The sequence below is a fragment of the Penaeus vannamei genome, chromosome 36 (genome assembly GCF_042767895.1).
Source record: "Penaeus vannamei isolate JL-2024 chromosome 36, ASM4276789v1, whole genome shotgun sequence".
NCBI lineage: Eukaryota > Metazoa > Arthropoda > Malacostraca > Decapoda > Penaeidae > Penaeus > Penaeus vannamei.
Window position 1 is genome coordinate 17,748,687 of NC_091584.1, and position 16,175 is coordinate 17,764,861.

A 16,175-nucleotide genomic window follows, 5' to 3' on the forward strand; every position below is an offset into this window, starting at 1 on the left:
TTTCTCGGTTGTTATTAGGCTTTCCACCATATTGTACGACATCCGTCAGTAGGGAGAGAAGCAGGCAAGCAGACAAACAAAGAAACAAACAAACAGGCAGATAAAGATGCACACAAAGACACTCATACAGATAGGCTTTCATACAGATAGCGGAAAACCATTCAAACGCAGCGTAATGTACATCCAGACAGACAGAGGGACGGCAAGCGTGAAAATGCCGCCGTGAAACCGCATCTCGCGAATATTTGAATGTTTGAAATTCGCGCCATTGACACCCACTTCTGACGTCACGTGTCGACTCTCTTCAGGAGGAACGGTTGATGATCTCCAGGAGAGGTACAAGTGGGCGAAGCTATTTCGGATCGCGGATCTTTCTTGCAAGAGGTTCATCACTGCATTTGCCTGATCGTTCTAATTTTCGTGATTATTATTATTGTTGTTATTGTACTATATAATGTTTTCATCATTATCACCATCATTCCTTCTGTTCTTGTTTTGGTTTATTCTCTCTCTCTCTCTCTCTTGAAATTTAGTAATCGAATTATATCTCAGATAAAAGCAAAATCGACAAGCATTTGATAAACACAATTCAATTCCAAATTATTTACGTATAAAATATATTTGAATATCAATTACATCCCCCCCCCACTCCAAGCCTTGAACTGGAGGGTGGGCGTTGCTTGTGCCTTGGAGAACGAGGCGGTGGGCGTGACGCTGGTGTTGACGTTGGGCGCCGGGCTGGAGCGAGGGGGACAAAGGAGCGGAAGGAGGAGGGGAAGGAGAGGTAGGAGGAGGAGTTGGGGAAGGGGAAGGGGGGGAAGGGGAAGGAGAGGTAGGAGAGGGAGTGGGGGAAGGGGAAGGGGGGGAAGGGGAAGGAAATGGGGAAGGGGAAGAAGGAAAGAGGAAGAGGAAGGGTTTGGTGGGAAAGAAGGAGAAGTGGTGGGGGGAGGAAGGGGAAGGGGAAGGGGGAAGGAGGAAGGAAAGAGAAGTGGGGGGAGAGAGGAAGAGAATAAGGAGAAGCCGGAGGGTGGTGATGAGGAGGACATAGAGAGAGAGAGGTAAAGAAAAATAGAGAGAGAAAAGAACAAATGCAAGTAAGAGAGAGGGAGAAACGAGAAGAGAAGAAAAAGACAAAAAAGCAAGAGAAAAAACAATTGACAGAAGCTTCGAACAAATACACTCCATAACCGCAAAAACTGAAATAAATGCAAGGGAAAAGAAAATGAACCTCAAAATGTGCCAAAAAAAATCAAAAGAAACAAGCAAGCAGAGAGAAAGAGAGCATCCGACCCGAAGAAAGCAACCAACACTCTGAGATAAGGATATACGTGCGGTGGGGAGTGGAGGCGGGGAGAGAGAGGGGAAGGGAGGAGAAAAGGGGAAGGGGGGAGGAGAGGGGAGAAGGAGGGATGGAAGGGAACGGGGAAGGCGAATGGTGGGAGGAGAGGGTAACAGGGGAAGAGAGGAGGGAGGGAACGGTGGAAGGGTTGAAGATGAGAAGAGAGGGCAACAGAAGGGGGAAGGGAGGGGAGCGGTGGAAGGGGGGAAGATGGAAAGAGAGGGCAACAGAAGGGGGAATGGAGGGGAGCGGTGGAAGGGGGAAGATGAGAAGAGAGGGCAACAGAAGGGGGAATGGTGGGGAACGGTGGAAGGGGGAAGATGAGAAGAGAGGGCAACAGAAGGGGGAATGGAGGGGAGCGGTGGAAGGGGGGAAGATGAAAAGAGAGGTGGGTATGGGGGGGGGGGAGTTAGGAAGAGAGGAGGGATGGGAGGGAGGTCGTGAAGGGCTTTAGGGGCCTACATGTGTCCCTTAGGTCTCGTGGAGGAGTTTACGCAGTCCTGCAGTGAGTTACTTCCCCCCCCCCCTCCTTTTAGTCCTCCCTCAGGCGGAAGGAAAAGGAAAGGGAGGGGGCAAGGGGTTGGTGGGGTCTCTTGGGACGGAAATGGGGGGCGGGGCAAAGACTAGGAAGGAGAGACGAGAGGAAAGGGGGTATAGAGAGATGAAAAGGAGGGGAGGGGGGCGTAAGAGGGAATGGAGAAGAATGAAGGAGAGAAATATAGAGATTCGATTTCAAAGTTTGTTTAGATGAAAATGTACACTGCCCAAAAATACCCAAGTATTGAGTTCCTGGGTATATTACGTCTTCTGAGAATTGGAGAGAAAGAGAGAGGAGGAAAGGGAAAGAGAAGGGGATAGAGAGAAAATGATGGAAAACGTTAGTGTGATTCATAGTATACACCTGTCTGTTTGGCGCACCTGTGTGAGCAGTGTCTTCCCCCGAACACATTAATACATACAATAATGCCGTGACCTGTGTACATAACGGACGCCAAGTCTCGGATCCCCTGGCGTTGTGGCTCGGTGACCCGACCTTAATGGCCCTCTAAAGGGCTGTTGTCTGTGGCACTAGTTTTCCAAGGCACGCGATATTGGCACCGCAGAAATCGCAGTCTGGCTGGGAAGTGCGGGAAAGTTTCCTTGCCTGTCTCGTCTGTGAAGTTGAAATAGGCCTATGCTTCGTTTCTGTTTTGCTACTCTTGGGGCTGGCCTTTCAGATTAGTTTATTTCTATTAAAAAAGGGGTGATAAGGGTTGGTGAGACTTGGACTTGCCTTGTCATATCGTGCTTTATCTCTGCAGAAATTTATGCGAGGCTTATTGATTTGGTTCTACATTTTTTTGCGAACTTAGGAAATGTTGGCCTATAAACATCCACCCTAATAACAGGCAATTTGGGGGAACACGTCGCCTCAGAGAAAAAAAATCGTGATAATAATAACAAAAGATAATAACCCTAATATAATTCCCATACCTCTCCCAGCACGGACAACCTTGCATTATAATGTAATTGAATGTATAGTGTATAACGACGCTGTCCGTCTGCCGGGGGTCCTAACGACGTCTGAAAGTGGCGTAAATGAAAGGTTCAGGCCAGTTTAGGGCGACCTCTGATTCTAACGTCTGTGTCGCGTGAGGGAAAGGGGGAGAGAGGGAGAAGGATAAAGAGAGAGGTGGAGGGAGAAGGAGAGGTGGAGGGAGAAGGAGAAGGAGAGAGATAGATAGAGGGAGAAGGAGAAGGAGAGATGTAGAGGGAGAAGGAGAAGGAGAGATGTAGAGGGAGAAGGAGAGAGGTGGAGGGAGAAGGGGAAGGAGAGAGATAGAGGGAGAAGGAGAGAGGTGTAGGGAGAAGGATAAGGAGAGATGTAGAGGGAGAAGGAGAAGGAGAGGGAGAAGGAGAAGGAGAAGGAGAGAGATAGATAGAGGGAGAAGGATAAGGAGAGAGGTAGAGGGAGAAGGAGAAGGAGAGAGGTGCAGGGAGAAGGAGAGAGGTGCAGGGAGGAGAAGGAGAGATGTAGAGGGAGAAGGATAAGGGGAGAGGAAGATTGGTGTGATTTATTTTGTATAACAATGATCAAGGATGAGAAATCGATCGGTGGATAGATTGATAGTTGGATAAATATCGGTATGTATCGTTATGCGAGAAAAGGTCTATTTCGTACTCTCATTAGTGACATTTCCATCGTTTGCTTTGTTTTACCTTTGAATAGGAGGTACAAAAAATGCCTTTATATATAAATTCATAACTGTGATATGTATTTACTCCTGCGTGGCGCCCTGCAGAAGCTTAGGCCTCTTTCTCAACTGTAATTGCATGATTTTCTTGGATGAAAAGAAAACGACAATGCAACCACAGAAAAAAATATGAATGACTAGTACTAGTCATAAATTCACTTGTAATGAATGTGAACTACCTGTTTAATGATCCCAGTCAAAGGCACTCCTCCTCCTCCTCCTCCTCCTCCTCCTCCTCTTCCCCTCCTCCTCCTCCTCCCCTCCTACTCCTCCTCCACCATCACCACCTCCTCCTCCTCTTCCTCCTCCTCCCCTCTCCTCCTCCTCCTCCTCCTTCCTCCTCCTCCTCCCTCCTCCTCCTCCTCCTCCTCCTCCTTCCTCCTCCCTCCTCCTTCCTCCTCCTCCTCCTCCTCCTCCTCTCCTCCTCCTCCTCCTCTCCTCCTCCTCCCTCCTCTTCTCTCCCTCCCCCTCCTCTCCTCTCACTTCTTCCCCACTCCTCTTCCTCCCTTCTCCTCCTCCTCCTCCCTTCTTCCTCCTTCCTCCTCCTCCCTTCTCCTCCTCCTCCTTCTTCCTCCCTCTTTCTTTTTCTCTTTCTTTTTCTTCTTCCTTCCTTCCTTCCTTCCTTTCTTTCTTCCTTCCTTTCCTCCTTTCCTTGTCTTCTTCCTTTCTTTCCTTCTTTCCTTCCCTCTATCTCTCCCTCCTCCTCCCTCCTTCCCTCCCTCCTTTCCTCTTCTCCCACTCCTCTTCCTCCTTCCTCCTTCCTCCTCCTTCCTCCCCCTCCCACTCCCACTCCCCCTCCCATTACTCTCACCCTTCCTCTTTTAATAAAGACTTGAATGAGGAAAAGAGGAAGCGAAAACCTCTTAGTAACGCGACCCGGAGTCTTGAGGTGCGACCTGTCAAGCAGAAACCGCACGCTATATTCCTGTTTGATGAGGGGGTGGGACTGGAGGGAGAAGGGAGGGAGGAGGAGGTTGGGGGCTGGAGAGAGTAGCAGGGAGGAGTCGGAAGGGTTAGGGGATGGAGGTGGGGAAAGTAAGGAGGGGATGGAGAAGGGGAAATAGAGGCAGAGAGAGAGAGAGAGAGAGAGAGAGAGAGAGAGAGAGAGAGAGAAAGAAAAAGAAAAAGATAAAGAGAAAGAGAAAAAGAGAAAGAGAAAGAGAGAGAAAAAGAAACGGAGAGAGAACGAGAAAGGGAGAGAAAAAGAGAAAGAGAAAGAGAAAGAGAGAAAAAAAGAGAAAGAGAAAGAGAAAGAGAAAGAGAAGAGAAAGAGAGAGAGAGAGAGAGAGAGAGAGAGAGAGAGAGAGAGAGAGAGAGGGGACAGGTGGGGAGTAGGAGGGGGCGAATTCGGGAGGGTGGGGAAAGGAGATACCGGGGGCTGTGAGGAGGGATTTCAATCCTTTGCGTCAACCGATGCTCTTGAAAATGAGTTGGCCTTGGCAATTAGCGTCGAGTGTGCGCGTGCGTGTGTCAACGTATGTGTTTGTTTGTTTGTTTGTTTGCATTTAACGGTTTACTATGGTTGCTTCTGTTTATATAACACGCAAATCAATTTCACCCACCTCTGACAAACTGGTTTATCATTTTACTTACTGCTGCTTAAAAATAATTGTAATAAATTAACAGCGGTAATATAAACGATGATATACCTCAGTGACGATCACACAAATAAGAAAAAGAGAGAAAAAAACGAAGTCTACAAAACCACGCGCGCAGCACAGGCTTCACACCGGAAGTGGTCGATGCAGGTTGTACGACAGCGGTCCTCGGAGGTCGGGGTTGTCGCGGGTGTCGAGATGAAGGGGTGCGGGGTTGGAGGGGGGCGGTGGGGAGGGTTGCGGGTGTTGTTTGTTGGGTGTTGGTGTTGTTTTGCGGGTGTTGTTTTGCGGTTGTTGTTTGTTGGGTGTTGTTTTCTTGGTGTTATTTTATGGGTGTTGTTTTTTTGGGTGGGAGGGTGAGGGAGGGAGAGGAGGAAGGGAGGAGAGGGTGAGGGAAGAAAGTAGGAAGGAGTGGATGACGGAGAGAGAAGGAAAGATGGTGAGGGAGAGAGAGATTGTGAGGAAGAGGGAGAGTGCGAGCGATATATAAGTATGTATATGCATACTATGGAAACCGGTTCTTTCTTTTAAGAGTATTGATCACTCGTAAGCATTGTTGGTCAGTTTAATCAAATTAGCTCTTAAATACCGTATTTCATTATTTACTCTTACAAAGTTGTAAAAAAGAAAGAAAAAAAAACTTGAAATGATCAATAAACCGGTGAATCGCGGTCCCAGAGCGGTTTTAAAGGCCTCACTGGAACATCCGGTTTGGCTGTTATACATTAATCAAACCAATAAAAGGATAGAAATGTGATACGGTTGGAGGCGGCGGCGGGGGCGTCTGGCCCTGTGCATGGCGATGAACAGGGCTTTCCTTTTCGGTTTCATGTAGATTTTTTAGTTTTTATCGTTTTAGTTATTTATTTGTGCATGTGTGTTTGGCGTTCGTGTGCGTGCGTGGGGGCGTGTTGTCATTCATGTGTGTCCTTTTCTCTCAATATAAGTAGTCTCCTGCGCGTATGCATGTATGTACCTTTTGTGTACTCTGCAGTAAAAAGTACAGACAGACATCATTGATATGCATTATATGATAATATACCTTTAAGCTACACTGCTTAAAATGCTTGTAAAAGTATCCTCGTTTTATCAAACTAACGACACTTTTAGGTTTTCCTTGTCGCTTATGAGAAGCATTTTATCGAGCATTTGGAAAACGATTTTCCGGAATCCGTATCATGTCAGCTTCTTCTCTGGGACGGGGAGGAGGGAGGTCTCGGCGGGGAATAGTGTGGATTGTGAGCTCTCCCTCTTTTCCCTCCACCGCCCTCCCTTCCTCCCTCTTTTTCCCTCCATCCTTTCTTCCTTCCACCCTTTCTTCCTTCCACCGTCTTGCCCTTCCGTCCTCCCTCTTTTCCCTCCTTTGCCCTCCCTCCTCCCTTATTTTCCCTCCACCGCCCTCCCTTCCTCCCTCTTTTTCCCTCCATCTCGCCTTCACTTCCCCCCTCCTTTACCCTCTATCTCGCCCTCTTCCTTCCTCTTTTTTTCCCTCCATCTCGCCCTCCCTTCCTCCCTCCTTTACCCTCCATCTCTTCTCCCTTCCTCCCTCCTTTTCCCTCCATCTCGCCCTCCCTTCCTCCCTCCTTTTCCCTCCATCTCGTCCTCCCTTCCTCCCTCCTTTTCCCTCCATCTCGTCCTCCCTTCTTCCCTCCTTTACCCTCCATCTCGCCCTCCCTTCCCCCGCCTCCTTGCCCACCCTCGTTCCTTTTAAATCATCTCGCGGAGTGGTGACAAATGCGAGGGAGTGTGACATGCGGTTGCACATTGCAACTGAATGCTTTGAGAGCTTTTGAAAACGGCGGCGAACATTTGATCTCCTTCGCCTTTTGCTTGATTGCCTGATTCTGTCCAGACGATTGCCTTGATTGAGTGACTTGATTGAATGACAGCCAGCGGTTCTCAGGCCACAGGCGACGTATGGCTGAGTTGACGCGCCCTCTTTTCCCGTCACCGTCACTTTTCACCATACGTCAGCTCTGGTTGCATGGTGGAGTGCTTCCCGCCGTTCATACGGGGGCATTTTTCATCGTCTAAGTCATATCACATAGGTTTTTGTTTCTAATTTAATGTTGGGGTTATATATATATGTATACATTTTCCGGGACGAAAACCTAGGGGAATGATGTCACGTTTTTATTCGTTTCTGTTAGGTTTCGGTCCGTTCTTCGAAATATTGCCCATTTGTTGCGAGTTTTGAGTACGTAAAGTGCGAGTCTGTGAGCGATATCTATTAAACTTGAACGAAAATGTTAATTGCGGGTTCACTGAATGTGCTTAAAGTTTGGGTTTCTGCTGGAGAACAGTACGACATACTTTGCGTTAGTCATTATTTACATAATATCGGTTTATATGTCTGGAATCATATTGAAACAAATATAAATTCCGTCATTACATTTTTTCTCTTACGCACCTTCGGCAATCGACTCGCTCCTCGCGCCCATGGGTTGACCGCCGAATCTTTTCTGTTCTGTTCTAACTTAATTGTTATTTTAATTGACACAATCTAGTCAATCTACGGTTAGAACGCGCGCGAGAACGTACGCACTCGCGCCCTCGATTGCACGGGCGTGGGCGGGTTTATAGGTAGTAAGTCCAATTTCTTTTATGGGTTTATTGACTCGGTACTTGCGTGTGTGAACAGAATGCACCCTTTGCCTGGCGGAGTGTGCTAGTAGGCTGACGAAACCGAATTTTGATGGCACGTAGGATTAGATCGTAGTCATTAGGGTTTAATTGGCCTGTAGACGTCGATATGTTAATGAGCAAAGGGTGGAATGCATTCGAACATTTGAAGTGCTTGAATGTAAGTGGCCTGTATTTTAGCGAATGTGAAGTGAGTTTTTGTTATTCATGCTTATTTATTCATTTTAGTAACTTTTTTATTTGTATACTTCAATTTGTATTTTGTTTTTCATCTCGGTAACAGGTATTGGCAAGTAAAGTGTGTTTTTAACACGCGGTTTTCTTGTTATTGTATTTTCGGATTGGAGATCTTGATTTATCTAAACCTGTTTCATAAGCGATAACAGGCGCGTTATATCGGTGTACAGCTGATAAAAAAAATAAAAATTATAAGATCATTACGAGCTGTGTAGGGTTGTGATGAAGTTTAGGTTGTAACAGATATTGACATGATTTTTAGTTAGCAGAGAGCTGTGATAGGATAAGGTATACGAGTAACTGGTGTTATTTAAGTCGCGATGGAACTGTGGTTAATGCAGTCTAAATTCAGACTAATCGATGCAGCCTGATGAATGACCTCTGATTTATGTGATTTTGATTAAATGATTGATATATGCTTGGTAGTGCAGTTACAAAATCACGATATAGTGTGACTGAGGCAATATAAGTTTAGAAAATACAGATACTATTATTTTTATTATTAGAAAACCCTGTTCGATGTGATTTGCCATTAAGATAAGAGATTAATTTACGTATTCTGTAATATAACGCTACTTGAACAAATTACATTTAAGGCCCAACGGCAACTTGCACGCCTTCGGTCAGGATAGGATATCAATCGGACAATGAATAGCCTGTAATTAATTCTAAGTTAGTGAGACATCGGCCACTGCACATTTTCCATCTCGGAGGCGACGGTCGACGAGGGCAGACTGAGCTAGGCTTCCCGGGTGGCGATTTGGCTTCTGTTTTACGGTTTGCTTATTTATTTCTCGTTCTTTTGTTTTTGTTTTTGTTTGAGGGGAAGGTGAGGGGAGATATCGGAAATGCCGTCTTTATTTAGGTCGTTTCGTGGGAATGGCCGTTCTTTAATTTCATTTTTTTTCTTTTTTTTTACGTGTGAATGGGGTGTTTTTGTTTTGTGTTTCGCCGGCTTTCTCCTGCTTTATGTTTTCACTCTCTTTCTTTTTCTCGATATAATTATCCCTTTTATGCTTCTCACGTATTTTTTGCCGTCTGTCTCTCTCTCTCTCTCTCTCTCTCTCTCTCTCTCTCTCTCTCTCTCTCTCTCTCTCTCTCTCTCTCTCTCTCTCTCTCTCCCGTCTTTCTCTTTCTCTTTCTCTCTGTCTTTCTCTCTCTCTCTCCGTCTCTCTCTCTCTCTCTCTCTCTCTCTCTCTCTCTCTCTCTCTCCCTGTCAATCTCTCTCTTTCTGCGTGTCAATCTCTCTCTCTCTCCATGTCAATCTCTCTCTCTGTCTCCCTGTCAATCTCTCTCTCTCTCCCTGTCAATCTCTCTCTCTCTCCCTGTCCCTATCTCTCTCTCTCCTGCCTGTCTCTCTCTCTCTCTGTCTGTCTCTCTGTCTCCTGTCTATCTCTGTCTCTCTCTATCTATCTCTCTCCCTCCTGTCTATCTCTCTCCCTCCTGTCTTTCTCTCTCTCTCTGTCTATCTTTCTCTCTCTCTCCTGTCTATCTCTCTCTCTCTCTCCCTGTCTCTCTCTCTTCCTCCTCTCTCTCTCTCTCTCTCTTCCTCACCACTCTTTCTCTCTCTGTTTCTCTGTCTCTCTGTCTCTCTCTCTCTCTCTGTCTCTCTCTGTCTCTGTCTGTCTCTCTCTCTCTCTCTCTCTCTCTCTCTCTCTCTCTCTCTCTCTCTCTCTCTCTCTCTCTCTCTCTCTCTCTCTCTCTCTCTCTCTCTCTCTCTCTCTCTCTCTCTCTCTCTGTCTCTCTAACTCTCTCTCTCTGTTTTTCTCTCTCACCTCTCTCTGTCATTCTCTCCCTCCCCCTCTCTGTCCCGTCCCTCTCCCTCTACTCTCTCTCTTTCTCTCACTCTCCCTCTCTCCTGTTTCTTCTACTCTTTCTCCTGTCTCTCTCTCTCTCTCCTGTCTCTCTCTCTCTCTGTCTCTCTCTCTACCTGTCTCTGCCTCTCTCTCCCGCTCATCTCTCTCTCTCTTTCTCTTTCTCTCTCTTTCTCCCTCTCTCCCTCCCTCTCTGTCTTTCCACTTTAAATTTCTCTCTCTTCTCGTTTTTCCTCTCACCTCCATTCTTCCCCTCCCCTCGTCTCCTTCCCGTCCCGTCCCTTCCCCTTACTCCTCTCTGCATGCAACCCTCCCCTCTGACGATATCGGTAAACATTGAAGGGGACGGGAAGGGGAAGGGGAAGGGAGAGGGGAAGGAAGGGGAGGGGGAAGAACCTGACAGAGGGAGAGAGGGGGTTGGTGGGGAGAGGGAGAGGTGGAGATCAGAGGGAGGGGGGGAAGGGAGGAGCTGGAAATCAGGAGGAGGGTGATAGGAGGGGTGGAGATCAGAGGAGGGGGAGGGAAGGGTAGTGGGAGTGAGAGTAGGGAGGGCAAGGGATGGTATTGCAATAGCGGATCGTGCAGAGCTAGCGGCAGGAGGGGGCCCCCCGGGTATGCGTATCTATGATAACGGAGGTGAGAGAGGGAGGAAGTGGAAGAGGGGGAAGTGGGGGAAGGAGGAAAGGAGGAAATTGGGGAGGAGGTGATGGAGAGAGAGAGATTAGGAGGGAGGGACGGAGGGAAGATGGATGGAGAGAAGAGAATAGGGCAGGGCGAGAGAGAAAGTGAGAGTGAGAGAACATGGTCGAAAAAAATGTGTGAAAATAACAATTGAACATGGATGAAGTGAGTAACATGTAAAAGAATAAAATGAGAAAGCGAAAACTTGATAAAAACTATCACTAAAAGCACAAAAATTCCGATAAGTGGGGTGTGTTTCGAAGACTCGGAAGTAGCGAGCAGAGAAATTGAAAAGTGATAAAAATAACAAACACAGTAACGTGATCCGAGGGAAAGACGTGAAAATATTCACACTTCTCCGGGCGGCTATTTTTAGCACGAAAAGGGAAGGCTGTGGTGTAGGTTACGTCATTTTATTTGAAAGATATCGCGTTTCCGCCTTCCGTCCATCTTATTGGCGTCACTATTGATGTTGTTGTTATTATGCTGCATTTATATCGTTTTGTTGTTGTCTTAGCTATGGGTATGGTGAAAAAAATGTTTTTATTATTGGTTATTCTTTGTAGTAGTTATTGTTATATTAATTGTGATTGTGATTGTGGTTATTCAGATAGTAACGTTTCCTTTCTCTTAATCTCAAACGTTTCTCTCTCTTTCCCCCCACGCTTTTCTCTCCTCCGCTGTGTGTGTATTTCCTCTGCCCGTTTGTGTATGATGTAATCCTCCGCGTGATCTGCTCGTGGGGGCTTGTCTTCTCGCCGCCCTCTTTCTCTTTCCCTTTTCTTATTCCTTCTTTGGATATTTTGTTCTTCCCTCTCCTTTGAGTTGCCCTTTTGCTTCTCCTCGACTGATGTATTCTCTTCACTATCTATTTTGTCTGCTTTCGTATAGCTTTTTTCTTCCCCTTTTCTGCTCTAGTCCTCCTCTTTTAACTTTTGCCTCTTTTATTGCGTATCCTCTCCCTCCACTTTTTTTTTATCTCTCCCTTCTTCCCCTTTACTTTCTGCTCATTCTCCGCTGTTCTTTCTTTTCCCTTTTCACCATTTTCATCTCCCCCTCCTCTTCCTGTGGTTCTCCCCCCCCCCCCCATCTCACTCTCTCTTCTTCACTTTTCTTCCGTCAACCTATCTCCCTCTTTTATTTCTCATTTCTTGCCCTTTCCTCCCTCCTCCCTTTTACTTTTCTCCTCTTCCTCTGTTATCTCCCCTCTTTTTCCTTCTCTTCCACTCTCCTTGCTTCTACCTTTCTCCCTTTCACCCTCTTTTTATCCCCCTTTCTCACCCTCATCTACCTTTTACTCTCTCGTTCAGTCTTTCATCCCCCTCTTCTACTTCTCCTCCCCCTGTCGGCTCATCAGTGCTACCGCTCCGCCTTGTAACGTGAGACAATGCTGGAGTGAGATTAACCCCCCTCCCCCCATTACTCCTCTTCCCCTAACCCACTCCCTCCTTCCCCTGTGCCTCTTCCCTGTCCTCCTCTGCCCCTTCCCTCTTTTCCCTCTGTTCTTTCCCTCCTTCCCTCTGCCCCTTCCCTCCTTCCCCTCTGCTCCTTCCCCTCCTTTCCCCTCTGCCCCTTCCCCTCTGCACCTTCCCCTCTGTCCCTCCCCTTCTTCTCCTCTGCCCCTTCCTCCTTCCCCTCTGCCCCTTCCCTCTTGCCCTTCCCTCCCCTTCCCCCCTGCCCCCTTTCCCCTCTGTCCCTCCCCTCCTTCTCCTCTGCTCCTTCCCTCCTTCCCCTCTGCCCTTCCCTCCTTCCTCTGCTCCTTCCCTCCTTCCCCTCTGCCCCTTCCCCTCTGCCCCTCCCCTCCTCCTCTGCCCCTTCCCTCCTTCCCCCTGCCCCTTTCCTCCTTCCCCACTGCTCCTCTGCCCCTTCCCCTCTGCTCCCTTCCCTCCTTCCCTCTGTCCCCTCCCTCCTTCTCTGCCCCCTTCCCCTCCTTCCCCACTGCCCCTTCCCCTCCTTCCCCACTGCCCCTTCCCTCCTTCCCCACTGCTCCTTCACCTCCTTCCCCTCTTCCCTCTCCCTCTGCCCCTTCCTCTCTCCCCCGCTTCCCCACCTTGCCTTCTCTTGTTTTTTTCTTTCTGCTGTTCTCTTTTCTTCTTAATTTCTTTATTTCTCATTACCGTTGCCTTGCTGTTATTCTTCGTCCTCGTCGATGTTTTCTACTTCTCTTTATTTTCTTATTTTTTTCCACATTTACCTTCATTTCTTCTGTTGCATTAGTTACATCCCTCTTTTACTTTTTTCTCTCCTTTACCGTAGTTCATTTACTAATTTGCTTTTATTTTTTTACGCATATTCATTTATTTCTCTCATTTCTTAATTGACTTGTCTTCTGAAGTCTCTCCACTCTCCACCTCTTTCCATTTTCTGTGGATAGGCCTACCGTTCCTCTCCCCTCATCCACTGTCGTTATAGGCATATCCTTGGTGTTAATTTCCCTAAGAGAGGCACCCATTGCCCCTTGACCCTTTCTCCATCTTCCATTTCCCCCATTTTCCTCGTCTCCCCTTACTCATATCCTTAAAGACGTCCCCTTCCTCCTCCTTATCATTTTCTTTCCTGGCTTTCCTTCCTTGTTCTTTTCTTTCCTGGCTTTCCTTCTTCCCTTCCTTGTTCTTTTCTTTCCTGGCTTTCCTTCTTCCCTTCCTTGTTCTTTTCTTTCCTTCCTTGTTCCTTTCTTTCCGTTTTCCTGGGCTCTGTTCTCTGCTTATAAGACGACGGGCGTTCGTTTTCGTCCCCTAACTTTTCTCCGCTTGCTTCGTTCGAATGTTTTCTTCCGTCTTGAAACTATCTGCATAACACGTACATTTTTTTTTTTTACTCCATTATTTCATTCCCTTCCTTTGTCTCAAGTTCAATCTCGTTTTCGCGTTATTAACCTGCCCGTATTATCCTTGTTGCAATGAATACATCCTCTTTTATTCCTCATTCCCTTGTCCTCTCCTCCCGTTATTCACGTGTTGTCTGGTTCCCTCGTCCGCAGCCTCTGGGAAGCTCACGTCCCCTCTCGCACACACCGTTAGTTATGAGCCCGTCGCCAGCCCCAACCTGACAACAAATCAGCTGCTTTTATCGCTTTCCCTTTCCCTTTCTCTTTCTCTCTCTCTCTCACTTTTTCCCTCTCTCTCACTCTCTCACTTTCTCTCTCTCTCACTTTCTCTCTCTCTCTCACTTTCTCTCTCTCTCTCACTTTCTCTCTCTCTCTCTCACTTTCTCTCTCTCACTCTCTCTCTCTCTCTCTCTGCTCTCTCTCTCTCTCTCACTTCTCTCTCTCTCTCTCTTGCTCTCTCTCTCTCTCTCTCTCTCTCTCACTTTCGCTCTCCTTCTCTCTCACTTTCGCTCTCTCGTTCTCTCACTTTCGCTCTCCTTCTCTCTCACTTTCGCTCTCCTTCTCTCTCACTTTCTCTCTCCTTCTCTCTCACTTTCGCTCTCTTTCTCTCTCACTTTCGCTCTCTCTCTCTCTCTCTCTCACTACTCTCTCTCTGCTCTCACTCTCTCTGCTCTCTCTCTCTCTCTCTCTCTCTCTCTCTCTCTCACTCACCACCACTCACCACCACGACCATTCTCACTCACTCACTCACTTCTTTTCTACCTCTCTTCTTCTCTCTTTATCTTTCACTCTCTCTCTCTTCTCTTCTCTCTCTCTCTCTCTCTCTCTCTCTCTCTCTCTCTCTCTCTTTCTCTCTGAGGAACAAGGGTTACCTTCCTGCCTCCAGTGCTAGGGACCCGACCACCAGCGTGCTCGAAGCCACAAGACAGTTGACCAGAGGCACATTTCTGACCGGGGCCCATGGGCCCCACCACACCTCTCTCCTGGGGCGCTCCCCTGCTGAGGCCCCTTCTTGCTTCCTTGCCACAACAGCCTGCGCCATACAATGCACCAGCGCCATACCTCCTATCAATAAACAGCTGAACCAGAATTGTGTATCCATAACCCACCAAATCAGGGCAACACAAAACCCCTGTCACTCTCTCTATCTATCTATCTTTCACTCTCTTTCTCTCTCTCTAACGATCATTCTCACTCTTTCTACCAATCATTCTCTCTTTCTCTTTCTCCTTTTTCTCCTTCTCTCTCTTTCTCTTTCTTCTTCTTCTTCTTCTCCTTCTCTTTCTCTCTCTCTCGCCCTCGTTCTCATTAATTTGCACTATCTACAATTATGCTAAACTATCAACGTATGTATGGAAGGCAAAATACAGCTATCAATCTCCCACATATACACTCACCCTGCTTCCCACACACAATGTTCATGTCTCCCACACATACAGTTCTCCTGGCCTTTTGCACTCTCATCATGGCTCCCACACATTTTCTCCTTCTCTCCAACACACTCGCTCTCCGTCTCTCCAACACACACTCTCCTTCTCTCCAACATACTCTCTCCTCCTCTCCAACACATTCTTTCTCCTCTTGAACATTCTCTCCACTCCAACACACCCAATTTCCTCTCCAACACACTCTCTCTCCTCTCCAACACACACCCTCTCTCACAGACTCTCGTTTTCCGACACACACTTCCTCTCCCCCCTCTCCCCTCTCCCCTCTCACACAGCATATTCCAAACAAAGTTCCAAATATGTACCTCCTATACCACAACTCCCTCAAGCCCATGCTTCTGAACGAACCCCCCCCCCTCTCTCTCTCTCATGTCTATGTCATACTTCAACAACCCGCCACATTTTGACAACAAATCCTAAAAGAAATATGTGTATTAGGAACGACAGCTTCATTTGCAATCCTTTCTTTTTTATGGATGAACACACTCTCTAACACACATTCTCTCCTTCTCTCCAACACATACTGTCTCATTCTCTCCAACACACTCTCTCCTTCTCTACAAAACACTCTCTCTCCTTCTCTCCAACACACACTCTCCCTCTCTCCAACACACACACTCTCCTTCTCTCCAACACACACACTCTCCTTCTCTCCAACACACACACACTCTCCTTCTCTCCAACACACACACTCTCCTTCTCTCCAACACACACACTCTCCTTCTCTCCAACACACACTCTCCTTCTCTCCAACACACACACTCTCCTTCTCTCCAACACACACACTCTCCTTCTCTCCAACACACACACTCTATTCCTTCTCCAACACACACTCTCCTTCTCTCCAACACACACTCTCCTTCTCTCCAACACACACACTCTCCTTCTCTCCATCTCACCCTCTCTCCTTCTCTCCAACACACACTCTCCTTCTCTCCAACACACACACTCTCCTTCTCTCCAACACACACACTCTCCTTCTCTCCAACACACACACTCTCCTTCTCTCCAACACACACACTCTCCTTCTCTCCAACACACACACTCTCCTTCTCTCCAACACACACACTCTCCTTCTCTCCAACACACACTCTCCTTCTCTCCAACACACACTCTCCTCTCCAACACACTCTCTCTCCTCTCCTATTTTATTTTATGTATAAGCCTAATATCGTCCCACTGGTACAATAATTGCCGGTTCAGCTGTTCTGACAGCGCAATGACATTTCATGACATTCATAACTGTGGACTGTCCTAAAAAATCTAACAAAGCTTCACTGTTCATCGCTGAATCAGAATGGGTATTATCTACACAGCAATTAACTTAAGAAAGGTATTGACAGTCACGGGAGGG

General features: G+C 47.3%; 1 protein-coding gene across 11 annotated transcripts in view; it reads left to right on the plus strand.

Moving 5' to 3' along the window:
- The window catches only part of didum (dilute class unconventional myosin), a 247,071-nt gene that overhangs the window by 20,636 nt on the left and 210,260 nt on the right, over nt 1-16,175 (plus strand). The gene's annotated exons all lie outside the window — the stretch shown is intronic.